Source organism: Nomascus leucogenys, chromosome 11, assembly GCF_006542625.1.
Source record: "Nomascus leucogenys isolate Asia chromosome 11, Asia_NLE_v1, whole genome shotgun sequence".
NCBI classification, from domain to species: domain Eukaryota; kingdom Metazoa; phylum Chordata; class Mammalia; order Primates; family Hylobatidae; genus Nomascus; species Nomascus leucogenys.
In genome coordinates, this window is record NC_044391.1 from 117,788,561 (window position 1) to 117,803,876 (window position 15,316).

The 15,316-nt window shown below is 52.8% G+C and overlaps 1 pseudogene; it reads right to left on the reverse strand.

Moving 5' to 3' along the window:
- Nucleotides 1-652: 652 nt before the first annotated feature.
- Nucleotides 653-1,532, reverse strand: LOC100603165 (annotated as a pseudogene).
- Nucleotides 1,533-15,316: the final 13,784 nt, after the last annotated feature.

Below are 15,316 nucleotides of genomic sequence, written 5' to 3' on the forward strand. Positions count from 1 at the left end.
CTTCACACCCATTAGGATGACTATCAGAAAAAAGAAAATAAGTGTTAGTGAGGATGTGACGAAATGGGAACTCTTGTGCCCTGTTGGTAGGAATGTCAAATGGCACCACTGCTGTGGAAAACAGTATGATGACTCCCCCCGGGTTAAACATGGACTTTCCACAGGACGCAGCAATCCCACTTCTGGGCATATAGAGAAGGACTTGAAAACAGGAACTCAAACAGAGATGTGTATACTCATGCACATAGCAGCACCGAAAAGATGGAAGGAACCCTAGTGCCCATTGATGGATGAATGCATAAACAAATCTGTATATTATATACATACGAATATTATATATTACCTGTTTATATAATCTATAATATTTTTAGCCTGTATAATCCTATAATATAATATGTAGAAATATATTATTTATATAGTACATACGTTATTTATATATTATTTATGTTATATATAATGATATACAATATATTATATATAATATTATATTATATATTATATATAATATTATATTATATATCTACATATAATATATTATATATAGGAATATTATACAGCCTTAAAAAGGAAGGAATTTTTTTTTTTTAGAAACTGATGTTTATTTTCCATCAACCTTATTTCCATGTTGCCTAAGGGCCTGTGCAAGAACAGCTTAGGACCATCCAGTGGTTGCTCCTACCCATTCAGTGGCCTGAGCAGTGGGAGCTGCAGACCACTCTTCCATGGCAGGCTGAGCGCTCCAGTCTTCAGCAGGGAACTGCTGAATAGGCACAGAGGGCACCTGCACGCCATCAGGCCAATCTGCAACCTCAGGCTGAGTAGCAGTGAGCTCAGGAGCTGCAGCAGTCCATTCACCCTGAAATTCCTCCTTGGTCACAGTGTTTTCAGCAGCAGCCTGCTCTTTTTCAATCTCTTCAGGATCTCTGTAGAAGTAGAGATCAGGCATGACCTCCCACGGGTGTTCAAGGGAAACGGTGCCATGCACGCACAGAACTTCCCGAGCCAGCATCCACCACATCAAACCCACTGAGTGAGCTCCCTTGTTGCATAGGATGGCAATGTCCCCATAGCACAGAGGAGAATCTGTGTTACAGAGCAATGGTGGGTAGGTTAACATAAGATGCCTCTGTGAGACGCTGGTGGTCAGCCCTGGGGTCAGTAACCACAAGAAGCCATGGCTCCCAGAAGGCTGCCTGGATCTGGTTAGTGAAGGTTCCAGGAGTGAAGTGGCCAGCGATTGGAGTGGCTCCGGTGGCAGCAGCAAACTTCAGCACGACCCTCTGGCCAGTATTTCTGGAGGATATACCACTGACATCAGCAGGGTTTTCAATGGCAGCAATGGCACGAGCTGCCAGCAGAAGCTTCTTCCAGGTCCTCGTCAGATTTATGACGTAGATGCCACCACTTTTCCTTTTATAGATACGCTGTTCCATCTGGAAGTCAAGATTGCTGCCATCTAAGTGGGTTCCTGCTGCAAGGAACTTAAGGACATCCTCTTTCTTCATTTGCAGGACATCAAGGGCTCCGGACATTGTGGAAGTTTGCTTTTAAGTTACGACGAGAATCCAGAACAATGCCAGATGGAACCCTCTGTAGGTAGCACGGAAAGGCAAAAGGAAGGAAATTCTGATACATGCTACAACATAGATGAAACCTGAAGGCTGAGTTTCAAAGAGAATAACCAGTCACTAAAGGACAAATACAGTATGTATATCCCATTTATGTGAAGTGCCTAAAATGATCAAGCTCATCAAGGCAGGAAGTAGAATGGTGGTTGCCAGGGGCTGAGGGGCTGGGGAAGTGGGGAGTCCGTGTTTAATGGGTCAGAGTTTCAGATGGGGACAAAAGGGTTCTGGAGATGGATGGTGGATGATGGCTGCACAACAGAGTCCACGCCACAGAACTCTACACTTACAATGGTGAAAATGGTGTATTTTATCACAATTTTTAAAAGTTGCCTAAGAAGAGACTAAGCAAAGCAGATGCATTTCAAAGCAGCCCCCATCCCTCTCCTCGGTGAAGTCTCAGAAGGAACCTGAAGTTGGAGTAGAAAGAAAGGAAGCCTGGCTGTTAATAAGTTCTTAGCCTCTAATGGAAATGAAACAGGAATAGAGTGAGGCCTCATGCGTTTGGAGTCCTGAGACCGTCCTGGGCGAGGGCAGATCCTGTTGTTCTCTGCTGAGCAGGATCCGGCTCCTCTGTCTTTCTGCAGGGGGCCAGGCCTGGAAGCAGGGGTGTACATGCTTGCCCTTGTGTACACACATCCGTCACATCCACACGGGGACCTGCCCGTGTGTTGAGAATATGTTACATCATTCTCCATGCCTTAGTATCTGGGGCAGATGGCCCCATTTTTCCCTACAAGTCACTCCTTCCTAGCCGTAGGGCAAAAGAGCCTTCAGGCAGGAGGGCCAATGGCAGGGCAGACCTTAGGCAGAACAGCTCTCTGCTCTAGGTTACTCCCAGCAAGAGGAGGACGGACCTCACGCCCTGACCAAGGCTCAGATGAGCAGCCACTGCAGGCTGAAAAGTTTTGCTGTGGAATTCCGTCCTCTGAAAGATAAGCACAGTCCCCAGCCTGCCTCCAGCAGTGGCGTGGCTAGCACTTTTGTTATCAGTGATGAGCCCTGCTCTGACAAACGCTGACCAGCCTCCTGCTCCTGGGGGCCACCTGGCCGGTGTCCTTGAGATGATTGTGTAGAACTGCAGCAGACGCGATAAAGGCAATTGGATCTGGACTTTGACTCGAATGTCCTGGAGGCTGCAGGCAGGTGGCCCAGCCAGGCCTGTGGCAGCACAGGCTTCCCAGCCTGGCCTGGTGGAGGCTCGCCACCACCACCCTCTGGGGCTGGCTGTGCCCGTGTTCAAATCCCAGCAAGTCCCTCAGTTCCTCACTCTCACAGCCTCATTTCCCAGTCCTGTAGAAGGGGGAGAATGCTAACAGCTCCCCTGTGGGGAGTTGGGAGGGAGAAGAGGAGGTCACACCTAAAGTTGGAAATTGATTGTCAAAATGTAACATTCCTGGGAAATGCTGGGGTCATTTCTCTTCCTTTCCAGTCCCCGATGGGTGGTCTGGGTTCTAGGAACCAGCAACAGCTGGAGCTGGAGGGGAGGAAAGGAGGAGAGAAAGTAGAGTGAGAGAGTTGGGGTCGGGCATGAGCACGCCCCGGTGGCACTAAGCCTGGTGCCCAGAGCCTGGTATTGGGAAAGCCGGCTTCTTCTCCCTCCCACATGTACCAAAACTAGCACCAGAGAGAACTCTGAGCCCGTCTAGCTGCGGGTGAGACTCATCTACACCTGCTCCTTCACCTCTTCACCAAGGGAAGTTAAGCGGAGGGTCAGGGCACGCCCCGGGGCTGGGGTAATGCTGCCTGATGGTTTGATCTCTCTGGGTTGGCACGTCACCTGGACATCATCTTCATCATCTTCATATTTTAGCATTGGTGAGGGTAGGGAACAAGGGTTGGGGGGAGGGGGGGCAGAGAGCCTATGGGGTGTTCTGTGCCCAGCCCTGACCAACAGAACAATCACAAGCTGCTATGAGTTGAGTGGTGTCCCTCCCAGATTCCTGTGTTGAAGCTCTAACCCCCACCCACTGCCTCAAAATGGGACATTATTTGAAAATAGGGTTGTTTGAGATGTCATTAGTTAAGATGAGGTCATTAGGATGGGCCTTAATCCAGTATGACTGATGTCCTCCTGAAAGGGGAGAATTTGGGCACAGACGCAGGAAGAGTGCTGTGTGAAGACAGAGGCCGAGTGTAGGTGGTGCCTCTGCAGGCCGAGGAACCAGCCCTGCTGACATCTTAGCGTCAGACGCCCGGCCTCCGGGACTGTGAGACGATACACTTGTCGTGTAAGGCACTCAGGTTGTGGCACCTTGTTACGGCAGCCCTGGCAAACCAACACACATCCCCTGGGACGGGGGGTCAGCCTCTGGACCAGGGACAGATACTGGCCAGCCGTGACGCCAACAGTGATCCTTTTTAAAATCAGCTCTGCACTCCACGATTTGCCAGGGAGGACCAAGCTCCGGGACCAGTCCAACTTCTGGGAGGCAAAACAAACGTCTCATCTCATTCATGCGTTCAGCAAACACTGTCTGGGCGACAGCCCTGTGGCAGGTGAGGCTGGGCACTGGGAATGTACTGGGCAGGGGGCAGGCTCTGTCCCTGCCCTTAAAGGGCTCGCTGGCAGCCTGGAGGGGAGACAGGCCCTTCCCAAATACAGACTCTTGAGTGTGACAGAGAAAAGCTGGGCTGAAGGATGGCCCGGGGACCTCTGGTCTCTTTCCTTAGGGCAGCCTCCTTTTTCACGCATTCAAGACCTTTGAGGAATGAGGATCTTGGTTCTCAGGACAGCCTCTCACAAGTGGTAGGAAAGGTGCCTCTCCCAAGGAATGTGGGGTGGCTGGCTGTCCAAGTCAACCTCTGCAGGGCCTGGTGACCCTGCAGAACATGGCCAGCACCCACATTTTGCTGTGTGCACCATCATCATTTTTCACCAGCGACCCTCTCAGAGAGACCCGAGGGAGCAACGAGCTTGATGATAACAGGGACAATATGTTGTTTTACAGCTCTGTACACCAAGGCACCAGGGCTCTGCAGAGACTGTGTGGCCGAACACAAGCTGCCTGGCTGGTATTGGCACCTGCTGCTCTACAGACATGGGCTGTGAGCAGGGCTGAGCGGGATGACTTCTCCTGCCAGGCTGCGTCCCCCTGAGCACTGGAGCTCACGGGGACTAGGGCAGGGAGCCTGCAGGGATGGGAAGATCCCAGGCAGCTTCTGCCTCCTCCGAGCCGCTATCAGTCTGCAGACCACCAGCTTGCCAAGGTCAAAGTTCACCACTCTCTCCCCGAAATGGATGTTTATCCACAAGCTGCCGGGCAAGGTCCAGTGTATCAGTGTGGCCTGATCATGTAGCGGCTCTGGTATCGGATTGCCTGGGCTTCAATCCTGGCTTATTAGCTGAGTGACCTTGGGCAAGTTACCCGTTGTATTAGTCCCGTTCTCATGTTGCCAATAAAGACATACTTGAGACTGGGTAATTTATAAAGAAAATAGGTTTCATTGACTCACAGTTCTGCAGGGCTGTGGAGGCCTCAGGAAACTTACAATCATGGCGGAGGGGGAGGAAAGAAGTGCTGAGCAAAAGGGAGAAAGCCCCTTATAAAACCATCAGACTCAGGAGAACTCACCATCCAAGAACAGCAGATGAGGTGGGGGACCACCCTCATGATTCATTCACCTCCCACCGGGTCCCTCATGACATGTGGGGATTATGGGAACTACAATTCAAGATGAGATTTGGGTGGGGACACAGCCAAACATATCACCTATCATCTCCAAGACTCAGTTTCTTCATCTGTAAACTGTGTCTTGAATACTAATACTTCATGATGTTGCTTTGAGGGTTAAACAATGACATTTATAGGCAGGGCTTAGTGCATGTAAGCCCACCCTCTAAGTGTTAGATGTTCATATGTTTACTGGGATTAAGGTGTGGGCTTTGGTCCTCTGGAAGTGAATTCAGGGCCACCATTCACGGGCGACCTGATCTCAGGGCAGGTCACCACCTCTCTGTAGTGGCCGCTGTGGGGCCCTGGCCAGTGCCCCTTCAGGACAGAGGCTCTGGTTCCTGCAGCTGCCGGGAGTGTTGATGGCTTTGGTGGGGCCCAGCTGGGTTTCTCTCTGGGAGGTGCCCTCAGCCGAAGAGAACCACCTCGCTCAAGGTCACCCCCATCTCCAAACCTGCGTCCGTGAGGGCTGCCGTAGGGATAGAAAGGCCAGGCCCTCTTGCCTCAAGGCAAGATAACTCGGAAGGTTCACCAGCCGGGGCCTTCCTGGCTACTGCATGGCACTCACTCCTCTGTCTGCCTGTCCCGTGGCTTCTTACCCCCGGCAGGCACTGTTTGTGAGAGCACTCCCTGAGAAGCCTGCACACAAATCTCTCCTCGAGTGTTTTCCTGGGAACCCAACCTGTGACAGTTGGTGCCAGGAAGGATCCTAGGAACAGACTCTAAAATGGGATCTTGGTGCTGCGTCCCCTGCCGGCCAGCTGGCAAGCAGGACCAGGCACATGGCTGTGGCACGGCTGTTCCAACTCGCCCGGCGGGGAGCTGGTGGGAGGGATGTGCTGATGGAGGCTGGTCCCGCACGGTGTGTCCCGTTATGCCGCAGCTGGGAACCAGACCCTGGGTTCAAGTCCAGAGCTGTGATGGCTGCGTCCACATCAGCAGGAAGCCTTGTCTCCTAAACGCCTCGGTTTCCTGAACTATGAGGGGGTGAGGCGAGCTGATTGGCCAAGCTGATTCACCGCGGTCCCTTCCAGCTCTAGCATCCTACACAAGCCCGAGAACTAGGGAGAGGGGTTTGGGCGGGATGGGAGCGCCCTGGAGCCAACAGTGTGAATAAGCGAACGGTAGTGGATGGAGGAGTCTGGAGGAGATTTTCTGGGGCCCACACTGCCCGAAGCAGCCTGTTTCATCCTGGGCTCGGGCCCTCCCCTTCCTCCCCCGAGCCCTCCCAGGTTCTGATGCTAGGGCACCTGTCGCTGCCCCAGCTGGGCCTGGATCTTAGTCCACTTTCCTCGGGATGCCCTTGCCTCCTAGACTTCCCTTTCTTCCTCCTGCGTCTGCCCCAGCCTGGCAGGAGTGTGCACTCAGGACCATTAGCAGTTGGGGAAGTTGGAGAGGACGCTGCTCAGGCACCCGTTTCTGGGCTGTGGGTGCCTCCCTGCATCCCGTCCCAGCCAGCCCGCAGGCAGGCACTCAGGGAAGACATGGAGGCTCCGAAGGGCTAAGTGACAGCTTGAAGGCCACACAGCTGGTCACAGGGCCACATCTACCACGTCCACATCCAGGACTGAGTAGCTCCAAGCCGGAGCTCCTTCCGCAGCCCCCTCAGCCTCCTCATTGAGGCCACCTGCGTTGTTCAGAGTTGAGAGGTGACATTGGGACTGTGATTGGGACAGTGGAAGTTTTACTTTTACTTTTTGTTGTTGTTTTTGAGATGGAGTCTTGCTAAGTCACCCAGGCTGGAGTGCAGTGGCGAAACCTCGGCTCACTGCAAGCTCCGCCTTCCAGGTTCAAGCAATTCTCCTGCCTCAGCCTCCTGAGTAGCTGGGATTATAGGTGCCCGCTACCACGCCCGGCTAATTTTTGTATTCTTAGTAGAGACAGGGTTTTGCCATGCTGGCCAGGCTGGTCTTGAACTCCTGACCTCATATGATCCACCTGCCTCGGCCTCCCAAAGTGCTGGGATTATAGGCGTGAGCCACTGCACCCAGCTGTTTTACTTTTTATTTGCTTGCTTATTTATTCATTCCAAAATGATATTGATTAGTTATTTAAAAGGCTTTAAAATTCAAAATAAAGAGTTGAAACTAAAGTTTAAAGAAAGTAAAAATTACCCTTAAATTCCACCAACTGGAGCTAGTCACTGTTAACAGTTTGGTGAACAGATTTCCAGACAGCTCTGTGTGTGTGAGTGTGCGTGTGAGTTTGTATGTGAGATTTTATGATAATGGGATTATATACTGTTTCATAACCTGCTCTTTTTACTCAACAATATGCCATGGAACTCTTTCCACATCGGTAAATATAGCTGTACCCTTCATTTAACAGCTGCAGACCATCATCCATTGCATTCCACTGGGAATGAAGGCATCAACCGTGTTTCATTTACCCAACCTAATACTGGGCATTTAGGTTGTCTCCAGTATGTCTCTTATTACAAAAAACTGAGGCATGGGCACGATGACACCTCTGTCTTGGCCATTTGTCCAGCTGCTGTCTTAGGTCCATTTCAGCAGGTTGGTCTTAAAGAACAATCCCTACAGCAAGCAAGGGTGCTGTGCTGCCTCACTGCAATGGCAGATCCGGGGGCTGTGCTGCCTCATTGCAACGGCAGATCCTCGTTTTCAGGAAATCCAGGGCTCCTCCCCAAGGGGCCAGGGCAGCAGAATCACACACACAAAGAGACAGTTTTCTCCTCGGGAAGTTCTGGGGGAGAGGCAGAGAGGGGCCCTTGCCCCGAGTCCGAATCTAACGTCGTGACTAGTCGTCCCCGTGACAGTCTGCTCGGCTTCCTGCTGGAGTCTGGGGGGCCTGAGGACGGCCTGCAGCTCTGCAGGGGGCTCGGCTTTTCCTCCAGGAGGCAAGTGGGCTAAAGAAACTCAGGCCGAAGGCGGCTGGCAGGCCGAGGGCATCCCGGCCGGGATGGAAGCCTTGACCTAGTGCCGCTGCTTCTCTCCAGGCTCCGGCACAGGAACTGAGACGGTGGGATCGAAGTCAAGCTCACCGTTGGAAGGAGAGAGACCCACAGCCAGATGACCATAGGGGTGACAATTCTCATGCACTTGGTCGGGGGTGGATAATAAGAAAGGGGGTTGGGAGGCGATGGGGGTAGTTTCTCCATGATCAGACTATGGTCTATAGATGGGCCAGGTGAGGCCTTTTAAAAAAACACAGACTTTCTTTATATTTACGAGCAGTTGAAAGAGCAGGCCAGTTGGGCAGAAGGTACAGAGATTTTCTGTCTACCTCCCGCCCCTACACAGGCACAGCTGTCACTACATCGCTCAGAGTGGTGCGTGTGTCACAATTCACAGCCCTTCCTTTACACACAGCCTTATCACTCAGAGCCCACAGTTGTCCCTCTGTGGATTTGGATTAATGTATCCATAACGACATGTATCCAACATTGTGTATACATTTGTAGTTAGCCTCCCTTTCTTAAAACTATGCCTTGCAGTGAAACTGCAACTCCCCTGCCCCCAACACACACAGACACACACACACAGACACACATGCGCACAGACATGCATACGCACACACGCACACACAGACACACGTGCACAGACACAGACACATGCACACACAGACACATGCACACACAGAGACACACGCACAGAGACACCACGCACACAGACACAAATGCACACACAGACACCACACGCACACGCAGACACCCACATACACAGACACGCACACAGACACACAGACACGCACACACAGACACACACGCACACACACAGACACGCACACACAGACACACGCACAGACACACATGCACACAGACGCATTCACACACAGACACAGACATGCAGATACACACAGACACGCACACAGACACACACAGACCACACAAACATGCACACACAGACACACAGACACCACAGACGCATTCACACACAGACACAGACATGCAGATACACACAGACACGCACACAGACACACACACAGACGCACACAAACATGCACACACAGACACACAGACACACAGACACGCACACACACACATGCACACAGACACACATAGACACATAAGCAGACACACACACGCAGACACAGACACACACGCACACACGTGCACATACACACACGCACACATTTTTGCCAAGGGAAGAGACCTAGGTGAATGTGTTTTACTGTTTTCAGAGGCAAGCTTTCCTCTCCACCCCTGCGGTGTGTCCCACGGTCACAGATTGGTTTACTGGGGCTGTGGTGATTCCATCACAGGCTGGGCTTGGAGTCTGGAGGAGGCCTTCCAAAGAGGGCAGGAAGAGAAGGAGGGAGCAGGCAGAATCCCAGAGCCTTCGTGGTGGAATCTGGCCAGTGATCCTCTGTAGCGGAGGCTCACAGGTTGCCTCTGTGGAGGGCGACTGTTTCTGAGCCAACTCACACGAGCTCGATCATGCAAACATCTGCTGCAGTCTCCAGTTAGTGCCTCTGCCCACAGATGGCCTTTGAAAAGTGCTTTTGGTGCATTCTGCCTCTGCGACAGTAGGCCCCCACCCTCCCGCCTCCCTAGAAAGCCCACAGACCCGACAGGTGCTTTAAGGAATCCACGCCGGGACAGGGCTGTGGCCGGGCCAGGGTGGAGGATGGTGTGGTTTGGGGCAGCTGCATCTACTTCCCATTGTTTCATTCTTTACTGACAGTACCCTGCTCTTTCCTCTTCCCCAGTCTCAGACCTTGTACTTCTGGAGGGGATGGCTCTGCCCCCAGAACCAGGGCTCTGCCACGTGACACAGGCCTAAGCTGGCCCACACATCACAGAGGTTGCCTCATGACCTGGTTGCCACCAATCAAAAGGGCCTCAGGTTTCTCTCTTGAGGCAGCTCCAACCGGCCATCCCACCTAACTTACAAGCCGTGTGGGGCCGGGAACGGGTCTGCAGAGATCCCCTGGGGCTTCTGCCAGGGACAAATGTGAATCCCAAGGTGTCAAAGAGATACTTAGAAACAATTCCCCTTTGGGATGTTAAAATGCTTCCAACAACTGGAATGAATATTGCAGACCCCTCAAATTCTGTGCTTCAAGGTTTCCTTTTGGCTGAACACTGAGAAGACCCCAACCCCAGTTGTCACCTGTTCACAAGGTGACTTCCTGCCCCATCCCTGAAACCCCCCACTTATGCCCATCTCGGGAACTTTCAGCTGGGGCCAGCTCTGGTTCTTGGATCTGAGCTACAGAAGGGCCTAAGGAGACCCTGGAGGCCTTCTGGGTCACCCCACAGATGAAGAAACAGGGCCCACAGAGGGGCCATGACTTTCCCTGAGCCACACAAAGCCAGGACGAGAGCCTAGGAGCCCCAAGGGCCCATCTCGAGCTCTTTCCACTGTTACCACTTATATCAATTCAGAATGCAGCCAGCTGAAACAAGAGAAGACAGGAATCAGCTGTCAGGGCGTCTAGACTGTTCCGGGCCTGGGTGCTGCCACCTGAGCCGAATGCTTTTGTCTTTTTGCTCTGCTGTCCGGACCACGCGGTCCTTTTCCTTGTGCTCCTTGCTCCATTTTCCAGCGACCCTGTCCACTTTCCAGGCAGGAAGAGGGAGAAGGGCTCCAGGGCAATGGGCGGTGCCAGCTCTCTGTTCCTCTTAAAAAGCCGCCCTGAAACCCACGCCTCAGGTTTCTTCAGCCAGAACTGAGTTGCCGGGGCACGCAGGAGTGAGTGTGTGTAGTTGGGCACACTGCCACCTGAACAAAACGGGTCTGCTAGACAGGAAGAAGGGGAGAAGACCAGCAGCAGAGTCTGCCACAAGTTGTTGGATGGGGATCTTGGCTAAGAATGCCATGCCCGGTAAAGCACCAGGCCCTTCTCTTCAACCTCCAATGACCCAAAGACTGACCACAGTAGAGCAGGTAACATTTGTTTTTTCTGTGGAGTTGGAGGTTTCCAGGGACATGAGAAGCTAGGAAGGAGGAAGGAGGGTATTCTGACCACACACGACCTTCACATGCTAATCTCTGAGTTCTCTCCTGTTCTCGAGGGCCCTGCTCAGAATTGTGAGGGTGGGGAGTGCAGGGCCAGAGAGACGGGGGAGCCACATGCTAGGAAAGGGTGAAGTCAGAATGCCATTCTACCCGCAGCCCGCTTGCTCGGAGACCCGGGCGAGGCGCTGAGGCACCTTTCCGCACATTCCACCTCTCCACATGGAGCCCACGGGGGCCATGGACACAGACCTGGCTTGTCTTCCAGGCTGGGCCCAGCTTCCTCCATGAGGTTCCCTGGTTAGGGGGAACCACTCACCCTTCCCACCCAAGCCCTGGACCCCCTGGGGCAGGCACCTGTTAATGCGCTTATGGGGTGTGAGCTCACGTTGCCCTGAGCAGTGTTCTTCAAAGTGAGGTGGCTTGACCGGCAGCATCGGACCACCTGGGAACCTGCCAGGCTGGGGTGCAATGGTGCAATCATAGCTCAGAGCTCACTGCAACCTCGAACTCCTGGGCCCAACCGAGCCTCCCCTGTCAGCCTCCTGAGTAGCTGGGATCACAGGCAAACACCACCACGCGTGGCTAATTAAAAACACTTTTTTGTGTGTGTGTGTGTAGAGATTGGGTCTATGTTGCCCAGGCTGGTCTTCAACTACTGGGCTCAAGCAATCCTCGCACCTTAGCCTCCCAAAGTTCTGGGATTACAGGCGTGAACCACCATGCCTGGCCAATATACACATTTTTAGAGATGGGAGTCTCACTATGTTGCCCAGGCTGGCCTCAACTCCTGGGCTCAAGCAATCCTCCTGCCTCAACCTCCAAGTAGCTGGGACTACAGGCACACATCATTGCACCCAGCTTCGCAGTCTGTGTTTTAATGAGCCCTCAGGTGATCCTCATACACGCTCAAGGTGAGAACCTTTGACGTATATGACTCTCCGCTGTGAAACCCAGCTTCTGGCTTGTTAGCACCAACCCAGAGGCAGCTGAGAAAGGCAGAAACAAAAACAGCCCACCCAGCCCCTCTCACTTCAGCACAGACAGCAACCCTGTGAAGACTCAGATGTGTTTTAGTCCAAGAATTACTGTTAGAGCTAGAAATCGTCGAGGCACGATACCCGCTTCTCAGTTTATAGATTTGGGAACTGAGATGGGGAGGGGAGAAAGTATTGGCCCAGGGTGAATACCAAAGTGGAACGAGAACTCAAGTTTCCTGAATCTTAGGTGAGTGAGCTGGTTTTTATTCCACAAAATTGGAATATCTTTTTGAGACAGGGTCTGGTCTGGAGTGCAGTAGCACCATCCTGGCTCACTGGAACCTCCACCTCCCAGGCACAAGTGATCCTCCCACCTCAGCCTCCCAAGTAGCTGGAGTGGTGTGGGCCACCACACTTGGCTAATTTTTTAAAAAATTGTTTGTAGAGATGGGGTCTCACTATGTTGCCCAGACTGGTCTTAAATTCCTGGGCTCAAGCAATTCTTCCACCTCAGCCTCCTAAAGGGCTGGGTTGACAGGTGTGAGCCACCACACCCAGCCTAATATATCTGTTTTAAAAATTGTAGCATTTATACCTATCGTAAATGTTGTGTGAATCTTTTTCGAGAACGTCGTCCTGAGGAGTACATCCTCATTGTAAACAGTCAAGAACACCTGGGGAGGAGTCTGAAGCTGGGGGTGATGGCTTGTGCCGTGTGGGCCGCAAGGCCCTGTCTATCTATCCTGTCACCGTCCCTCCTGCACAGCAGTGTTCTACCACACAGCTCAGTGGCCTCTCCAAGTGAGACCAAGGGCAGGGCTCGTAGGCCATGTACTTCTTTGTACCTTCCAGAGCGCTGAGCACAGGGCTGTGCACATGGCAGGCTGGCCGACCCCAAGCACTTGTGGGGCCTGGGACAGGAGTACCAACAGAGGCCCGCCTACCACGTGGCTCCACATTTAAATGTTACAAATCAAGCTAACAAGCTATTAAAGAGAATGTGTCCTGTCCTCCTACTTTGACAAACAAACCTTTATAAAGACTCAGCAGCCTAGAATAGGAGGTGCGGAGAGAACAGGCTTCCCCACCATAGCCCACCCGCTCTCTTCCCATCCAGGCTGCAACCCACGCTTCGAGGGCCTTGTGCATTGCAGAGGACACGGCAGCCTGCTCATCACGCTCAACTACACCTCCTGCAAGAGCTTTGGCCACCTTGGGAGGCAGAATCTAGGTAACGGGCCCTCCTAACCCTGGAAGCTGGTTCAGGGCTGTTTGGGGTATAAATTCCAGGATTCTGGGTGTCTGGAACATGGTGTGAAAAATGGGCTCTGGGGCTGGGTGCGGTGGCTCATGCCTGTAATCCCTTTGGGAGGCCTTTGGGAGGCCGAGGTGGGCGGATCACGAGGTCAGGAGTTCGAGACCATCCTGGCCAACATGGTGAAACCCCATCTCTACGAAAAATACAAAAAGTAGCTATGCATGGTGGTGGGCGCCTGTAGTTCCAGCTACTTGAGAGGCTGAGGCAGGAGAATCGCTTGAACCCGGAAGGTGGGGGTTGCAGTGAGCTAAGATTGTGCCACTGCACTCCAGCTTGGGCAACAGAGCAAGACTCCGTTTCAAAAAAAAAAAAAAAAAAAGATGACCCCTGAGTGAACGCATCCCTTTTCCCTGTGATTCCTCCCTCTGTGGGTGGGGTGTAGGGTGCGGTCTGGGGGAGGCCTCTGAAGGCTTGCTTCTCAAAGTGTGGTCCCTGGACCACCAGCGCAGGCACCACCTGGGAGTTGGTCAGAACTGCCGACTCTCGGCCTCACGCTAGGCCTTCTGAACCAGAATCTACATTTTAACAAGATCCCCAGGCAATTAATGTGCGCACCAAGGTCTGAAAGCACTGCTTGAAAGCACAAAACCGAGAACTAGGGTCCCTCTTGCCTAGGTCTAGGGGTGGTACTGACAAGTAGGTATCAGTGAGTATTTGCCCACAAATGGCCAATAGCCCTACAACAGGCCCGGTAGCCATGGGGGCACTGGGGAATGGCTGCCTGACTCACAAGGATTTCATTTCCTTTTTCTGGGGCCTCGGTGGCCACGTGTCCGCTATACACCCTGCTTCTGACCTGTGCTGACTGGTCAAGTGGTAGATGCCTGACGCACACTGGGCCAATCAGATGATCTCTCCCAGGAATTTGAAATTGAAGACAAGAAAACAGGCTCTGGAGTAGCAGCAGTAGTGACAGTGAACATCCTTCCTGCACCCGCCGTGTGCCAAGCACTGCGCTGAGTGTTTTGCGTCTTAGACTCGATCTTCATTCACAGCCGCCCCATCAGGCCGGTGATCCTGCTGTGTGTTTTCAGATGAGGAGCTAGGGTGCCCAAAAGTTAACTTTCCTTTTCCAAAAGTTCAGGGTGGGGAAGTGGTGGCATGAGGCGAGCTGGAGTGACCGTGCAGCTGAGACTGGGCCATGTGATGCAGAGACAAGGTCGGTCAGCTCTGGCCATCTAGGTCCCCAGGAATTGACTGACTTTGTGATAACTGAGCCCACTTCATGGCAAATGGCCTGTGTGCAGTGGTGGGCAAGACCTGGCCCTGGGAGATGGGCACAGCGGTGAGGAGTGGTGGTGTGGGGGCCAAGTGAAGCCATGAGAGAGGGAAGCAGAGAAACCTGCCCTTCCAGAGGGAGAGCAGAGCACTGATAAAGACCAGCCGGGCCCACCCCCACCTCAGTACATACCACAGAGCACCCACTGTAGGGTCTCTGGGAGATCAGCTCCCCACGCTTCCCCTCCAGTGAGTTAGCAGCGAGTTTGCCAGAGAAAAGATGTGGGCCGCTTATTTTGGAGGTGTGGGGCAGGGGGCAGCAGAGAAGTTTGCACCCTTCTCTGCACCCATCCCCAGAGGGGCAGATACCTCAGAGACTGATGGGGTGCAGGCAGCTGGAATGTGCCAGGACAGCGGAGGCCCTACAAGAGCCAGAGAACCAGTCCAGGTCGAAGAAGGGTGTTGGGGGCCTCACTGACTAGAGGACGAGAGTGGTCCCTGACTGGCTCTTGGGGAATGGAATCTGCCATTCTGGGTGGAGCAGGTAGGCCTTTGAGCGCCTAACAAAACAAAACAAAAC